The sequence below is a fragment of the Spea bombifrons genome, chromosome 2, assembly GCF_027358695.1.
Source record: "Spea bombifrons isolate aSpeBom1 chromosome 2, aSpeBom1.2.pri, whole genome shotgun sequence".
Lineage (NCBI taxonomy): Eukaryota > Metazoa > Chordata > Amphibia > Anura > Pelobatidae > Spea > Spea bombifrons.
The window spans coordinates 105,150,950-105,158,629 of record NC_071088.1 but is presented as its reverse complement, the minus strand read 5'-3'; positions in this window follow the sequence as shown (position 1 = coordinate 105,158,629).

Below are 7,680 nucleotides of genomic sequence, written 5' to 3'. Positions count from 1 at the left end.
CTCAGGGTAATAGTTTTTTTTCTTGGTACTTCCCCTTTAGAGCCGTCCTCATTTCCTTAGTCAAGAGATGCAAAGGAAGGGACACTGTCCATTGGGGTGGAGAGGAAACCCACTGCCTCACTTGGCATATTGTCAGGAAACTGGAATAATAGCTGCCTGCTTATTATCCTTTTTAGTGCCAGGAGTCGGGGCATATTTTTCCTCTTCGGAGGCCAGACCCATAGTTTTGTTATACTTAAATTTAGACAACTATATAAAATGTATACTTTACCCATAGAAAAATATTTAACAGCGAGGTCACGTAATGTTATGCCGTGTTCCTGGCTCTGCAAAATATTTTTTGCCGGTTTGGGGGAAATTGTTCCATGGGCCAGCCCGACTCTGGTAGCAAGCAGCTCAAGAGCCTATCGGCAGCCCCTTTATGCTACAGGAAAAGTTTTCCTGAAAGGGGGCCCTGATGTACAGTGCCATCACATATGCAATATGGCATTTGTTACCTTTTTTGCCAACTATCTATCACATGTTTAAGGAGAAAAAAACAAAATGTTAGAACCATTACAATAATAATTCTTCCGCTAATAGCAAATCCTTTTTTCTTGCTTTTACAAAAAGAAGTGGTTCTCAGTTTGAAATATTATCAACTGATACGTGTTTGTGAAATTCCACACATTACTGACTGATTATTATGGGCTTTATTTCACTGTAAGCCTTCAATATTATCTATGGATATGATTCCTCTGTGGGTAAGCGAGGGAGATGTTTTAAACCGCTAACATTGAATAAATCAGCCATTAACAAAAGTCCCCTAGACTTCTGAACACAGCAAGATACCCCCCTCTTTCACATACGCTATGAGTCTCAAACGCTGGGTGACAAGAAATAGCAGATCGATCTGCAAGATTGCTTTCAAGTAAGTGAGATTTATAATTGAGCTAAGAACTGGCAGATTGTCACTACACAGTCACAAAAACCTTTACTTTAAATATAATAAAAGAACTGATATAAAACTCCAGTAATGTCCCTGTCTAAGATTATCACAAACAACATCTACACTGTGCGACTTAGATTAACTGTTTCCTTGCTTGACACAAGTAATGCTGTGCCCTAGTTTGGATAAGATTTGAAGTATAGAGTGAAAAGAACCTAGCAATGACTGGAATGCACATTCTTTCCTCATAGCATCATTTCAAAAGCAGCACTTTATCCACTGGGTGTGGAAGAGAAACATCTAACCAGTGTTTCCATTATATGTCCTATATTCTATATTGTATGTCATATTTCCACGTATTGATTATTTTATTTATTGTGGTGATGATTATTATTGTCACCACCATTATCTGTCCTTACACAGTACCAACAGATGTATACTGATAGTTATAGGTATTTATGACATGTAAATCAACAGCGACATAAACTATTTTGTCTTTGTTTCTTTTACATACTTATAAAATCTGTTGTGCAGGAGCTGGTTTAGAATATTTAAATGGATCTGTCACTTTTCCCAAATCCTACTGATCCATATTTATTATATTTATTAATATGGTTTTATACTTTACCTGTTGACCCCGTGTCTTTAATTCTCTGATCTAAATACCATAGTCATATATCGATATTTTGATTATTTGAAATTCCTTCCATTTTTGTTTTTACACATTGCACCATTTAGCATAATTTCCTCGAGAATCATTTCTTGTTTCTTCACAGCTCTAGACTACTCTTCTTGACCTCTGCTGTCCTACTTTTGCTTCCATATTACCAAAGTGATCATACAATCATTTCTTATATATACAGATAGTTGTGATCGCTGCACACAAAATATTTACATAATAACGGCAATGGAAGAGTGCTCAATGCACACAATCCAATCCTGACCAACAAATGTTTGCCAGAATGGACAGGACAGAAACTGCATTAAATAAGCACAGGAAAGATGCAATCAAGATGCAAATGCTGCCTAAGTAAACACACGGAGAAGGGCTGGCCAGAGAGGCAGAAACCCCGCAGCCTGTCTAAAATTCCACAAAAAGGGCCAGTCCAGGTTGCCACTTGGTAGGTCACATAACACATAACGTGACCTTGTTGTAATAGAAAGAATGCTGTGGACAAGGGAAGGTGTTGGTGATGATGGTGTGATGACAGAGGGAGTGTGTAGGTGTTAGCATGAGTGTGTATACTGTATGTAAGTGTATGTTAGTTGGATAGTCAATGTGTAAGTGTGTGTTACTGTGAGTGTGTGGAATAACATAAGTGTATATGTTTTTTCAGACAAATGCGTTTTCGTGCCAAATGTTACATTTTTGTCCATTCGTCCAAATAATGAACAGACTAATGCAACATTATTTTAGAACTGGAATCTTTGAATAGTTATGTGTTACCTTCCTTGGCATGATGAGGAAAGAAGGATACAGGGGACAGAAAGACTTTTTAAAAAGCTACAGATGCGAGAACAACTTTGGGGTGGAAAGTGTATAGGTTATTTATATATAACTATATATATTAAATAAGACAATAAAGCTGTATATATTGTCAATACGGAATGTAACATCACCATAAATTAGACAAGATAATGTGGGGTGATTTGCCATGCTGCCAGCGAGTATACTGCCGCAATGAAGCAGAGATAAAGAGCCTAATATTTGTCTGAAGTCGAGAACCACACTGTGAAAACTGCCATCGACTAGAAAGCTGGTTTTCTTCATTCAATTGCTTCAAAAAATATTGAATCACACCCTCGGAGCCTGTGCAATAACAGGCTAAAAAGCAACAGTATATTGTATTTTACTAATCCTGACAAAATAAATAAATAAACAAAACAAAATCTATTTGTCGCCCTGCTGTGCATTGTCAGATTGTTTCATATGATGTATTGCTTAAATTAGAAACTTTGTGTCTAATACTTAGTATTTCTTACCAAACTGAATAAAATAAAGCACACATAGCATCACTCCAGAGCTACAATATATATGTGGTATTGTGGATTGTCATAAATCTCTGAATACGATGAATACAAACCACCGGTGTTCCAGGTTTTGTTCATATTAGGCAATAATCAATGCTGGGAATGCAAGAAATAGTCAATATTTTTATATCAGTCTACATGTATAGTATATAAAACCTTTAACAATATATACAGTAACTAAGTTAGAAAAACATTTTAGCTGATATTTTGACGCCAATTGCAATAAAATATTTAGAGGCTTTTGCTGAAAAATGGGATGCACGTTTTCTTTGTGTAACAGGAACCAGGGGGTCTACAGACACAACCAGTAGCCGCTCCAGTTCTCAGAGCAAAAGTGCCTGATTTCACAAATGCTCTATTGAATGAATGAGCAACAATTCCCAAAGAAACACTCCAAAATCTTGTCGAAAACCTTCCCAGAAGAGTGGCAGCTGTTATACCACCAAAGGGGGGACCAACTACATATTAACGTCTATTAGACTTGTGCATTTATTTCCATACACGCTTTATTTTTTATAAAAATTGCCTGTTTTGTGCGTTCGTACAAATAAACAATAACAAGTGCAGTTCGCGTGATTCATCCATTCGTCACCACATGTAGCCGCCATTACAAGCCGCTTTGATGCCATTTGGGCACTCATTGATGAGGTAAAGTGGGAGGGACTGTGTATAGGAAGGTACATATCAATGACTGATAGGTAGAAGTAGCCCAAAAAACGAGGGATAGTCTCATTGATGGTTATGGCTGTTTTTCCTTACTTTTTTCACTCTGGCCAATCACCAATTACATGGGGAGGGTATAAGCATTAAATATATAAATGTGCTGATACCATTTTAACTGGGAAACAAAATTTGTTGCCTAAACATGAACGCGGCAAAAACAAAACAAAAATTTATTTCAAAGTGATTTTGCTCTCCATGCATATGTCTAATGTCTATGTATTTATAATGCAATGTCAAAAAGTTCCTGTTGGTGTAATGGTCAGGTGTCCCAATATTTGTGTCCATATAGTGTACAGTATGTTCAATATAGTGTACATTATGACAAGGTTTTTTTCTGAGCAAATTCTCTGAAAAATATCCATTGTCTTATATTCAAGGTCATCTTATATAAATAGAGGTCTGACTATAAGACTAAGGTCCAGATCCCCCTCTGTCAGGTTCCACCCTACTCAGCCTGGAGCATTCAAAACTTTGCTATGCTCAGGTTGTTCTAAAACCACTAGTGGCCACCATTCTCTCTCTTGAGCACCCAGACCTCATTATCAATAGCAGCTGGGCCTTGTTACCTGGATTACCCTGCCCATTTAAACCTGCCCTGCACTTTAGTCAGGGCCTTTGCATTTTGTCAGGAATCAGGTATGCATTTAGGGTAGGGCCCAGTCACAGGGGATACTTGGGGTTCACGACAGGAAGCCCTCTGTAGGGGCGCATGGCAGGAAGCCCACTGGCGGGGCACACGACAGGAAGCTCACTGGCGGGGCAAACGGTGGAAGCCCACTGGAGGGGAGCACGGCAGGAAGCCTGTCGTGAACCCAAGTATCCCCTGCGACTGGGCTCCTACCCTACTTGCTTATCCGGTTCCTGACACCCTCAGTGCTGCAGGGGACCTAGAGCCTCCTCTCTGGCAGCCGGTGGACGTCTGTGCGATGTGCGCAGACAACCTCCGCTGCTGCAGGCACTTCTGCCGAGGCTTCTATGATGGAGCATCGACGTCACACAACCTTGAGGAGCTCCACCATAGAAGCCCTGGCTGAAGTACCTGCCAGCAGCAGCGGAGATTGTCTATGTGCATTGCGCAGACGTTCACCCGCTGCTAGAGATGAACAACACATGACATATTTTACCGTGTCATGGTGTATTCAACAAAAATAAAGCCAAAATGGAGAAGCCATGAATGGAAAAACTAAGTAGAAATTATGATTTAATAGCTTGTAGAACTACATTTAGCAGCAATAATTGGAATAATTGGTCATTTTCTGTAAGACTTTATCAGTCTCTCACATTGTTTTTGAGGAACTTTGGCCCACTCTTCTTAACAATGCTGCTTCATTGAGGTTTGTAAGCATTTGTTCCCACAGCTCTCTTAAGGTCTCTTAAGGTCCCACCAAAGTATTTCAACACCAGGATTCTTTTTTTTCATTGTTTGAGAAGGTGGTTTGTTCTGATGCAACTAAACCAAACTAAGCCATACTGCCATGTTCTTTCAACTGGCAACCCTTCTAAACAAACCATACTTGTTCAGTTTTTTCTAATTGTACTGTCATGAATTTTAACATTTACCATAATAACAGGCCTGTAGAGTCTGAGCTGTAACTCTTGACAATTTCTCTGGTCTGAATGTGGGGTTAATTTGCTGGGACATGCACTCTTGGGAATATCGGCAACATTCTTGAATGTTTTCTACTTTTGAATAGTCTTTCTCACTGTAAAATGATGGACTTTAAATTGTTTGGAAATGGCATTATGACCCTTCCCAGATTGATAGTCAGCAACAATTGCTTCTCTAAGATCATTGCTGGTGTCTTTCCTCCATGGCAGGGTGTTAACAAACTGCTAAGACGTTGGCTTTTATAGAGGTGGTTATACATGCTGATGATCAATTAATCAAGGTCATTTGATTAGCAGCACCTCTCTGCTACTTAGCATCTCAATCCTAAGGAAGTAGTAAGGGTGTACTTAGTTTTTCATACATAGCTGTCACACATAGCAAGGTTGGAGACACCGGAATCAGGTAGAACCCAAGGGTAGAGATAATGTGGTCAACAAGCCTAGGTCAGGATAATGTAGAATCAGAATCAACAGCAACACATCAAGGTCAGGATACAGCAGAATTAACGTCATCGAGGAAACAAGCCGAGGTCAAACACAAAAGTCTGAGGAGGATAACAAGCACTGAGGACTAGTACTATAAACATAGGCGACCATCAGAGGGCAAGGATTCTTGAAACATGGAAGGTTTAAATAGGAAACAGAATCTAGGGGCGTGGAATTTGTTACCAAAATCAGTCAAAAATACCACTTCTGGTTTCAGGATCGGCACCCATCTTGTGTGTGGCATAATCTTCCATTATATAGTCATGTAGTTCCAGAGTTTACCAGTACAGAATCCTCCATTTCAGGAACTGACTGCTGCAAAGGGGGAAATCACCTCTCCCGCGCGGCTGTTCCGATACTGGCGGCTGCAAAGTGGAGGGGGGTCACCCCCTTCTCTGTGGAGGCTGCAGCTGGCTGTGAGGAGGAAGGGGGTTTCACTCTTCCTCGACAGGACAGGGAAGAGGATTGGCTGCTGCTGCTGCTGGAGTAGTTGCAAGTGGAGGGAGGTCTCCCCCTTCTCTGCGGCGGTTGCGGTGGCTGTGAGGAGGAAGGGGGTTTCGCTCTTCCTCGACAGGACAGGGAAGAGGATTGCCATGTTTTGCAGGTATGTAACAATAGCTTCTCCATTTTGGCTTTATTTTTGGTGACTAAATCATGTCACGGTGTTATATGTCAAGTGTTGTTTTTCAACTGAGGCTGTATTTACCTCATTTTTATTCATTTATTCAAGGAACAGAAAATTGTTATTTTGTCCTAATGAGTAAAACCATAGAATTTAAAGAGGGTGTACTTTCTTTTTCACAAGACTGTAGGTCTGAAATGCCCTTCACTTGAATTACTGGCTCGCTATCATAACAAAGAGCAAACTGCAAATCTGTTTACATTCAATCTACCATCTGACAAGATCGATAGCACTAGTTAAACGTTGCTTAGTAGACAAGGTGAAGGCTGTTAAAAGTCTCCATGCTTTTTGGTTTGTTAGTCAACGTCAATGTTATATATTGGCTGGGATGAACATGTAAAAGTGAATATTATTAGAAAAGAGAGAAAGTACATAGACGGTTTGTACCGCTGCTATGAATTCAAAATTATTGGAATACCCTGGATGACTGACCAGGTCTGGCCTCTTCTGATTTAGGCAGAGCCCATAGCAGGCTAGGTTACTGAGTTACAGTTAATTAGAAGATTGTCTCTTGCATTGTATTAATAAATTAGTATGTGCCAGTAGATAAAATTGGTTTAAACATCTTGTATTTGGGGTGAGATTTCTCAACAGTCTTTTACAATATGCTCACAAAGAAATTCTTCAGGGGAGTGTAATTAGCCTTACACTGTTTAATGTCATGCTTAATGATTACTGGGAATGTTTTGATTAGAGACTTAATCTGCCTGTGCATGCAGATGACTGTAGTATTTAAACTAAGAACAGGAATCTTTAAATATATGTGATCCATGTACATGAAGGACTGGGTCAGTACACAGGTCTCAAATAAGTACTAAATCAATTAAAAAAAACTTGACAGTGAAACACTTACACAGATATGTTTTTTATGCCTTTTGCAGAGCTGTATTTTTTATAAGACGGTGCAGGTAGATACTTGGGCTTTGATTGTCATGGTTTCCCACCTTTGCCTACAGTACAAGTATTTGATCACATTAAGCCTTTTTTCCAGGGCACATACACGTTTTAAATTTACCTTTTTTCATTTAGCACACCCACACAAATTATATATTGGGTTTTTTTCAGCACAAGTAGGGCTTTCTTTTGAAACTATGTTGAAACATATTTTTTCACAAAGGTTTTTTTTTCTAAATGTATCATAGTGATAGATATGAAGAGGTTTTTTACAATTTTTTACTATTATAATATATATATATATATTTATATTTTTATATCATTTATT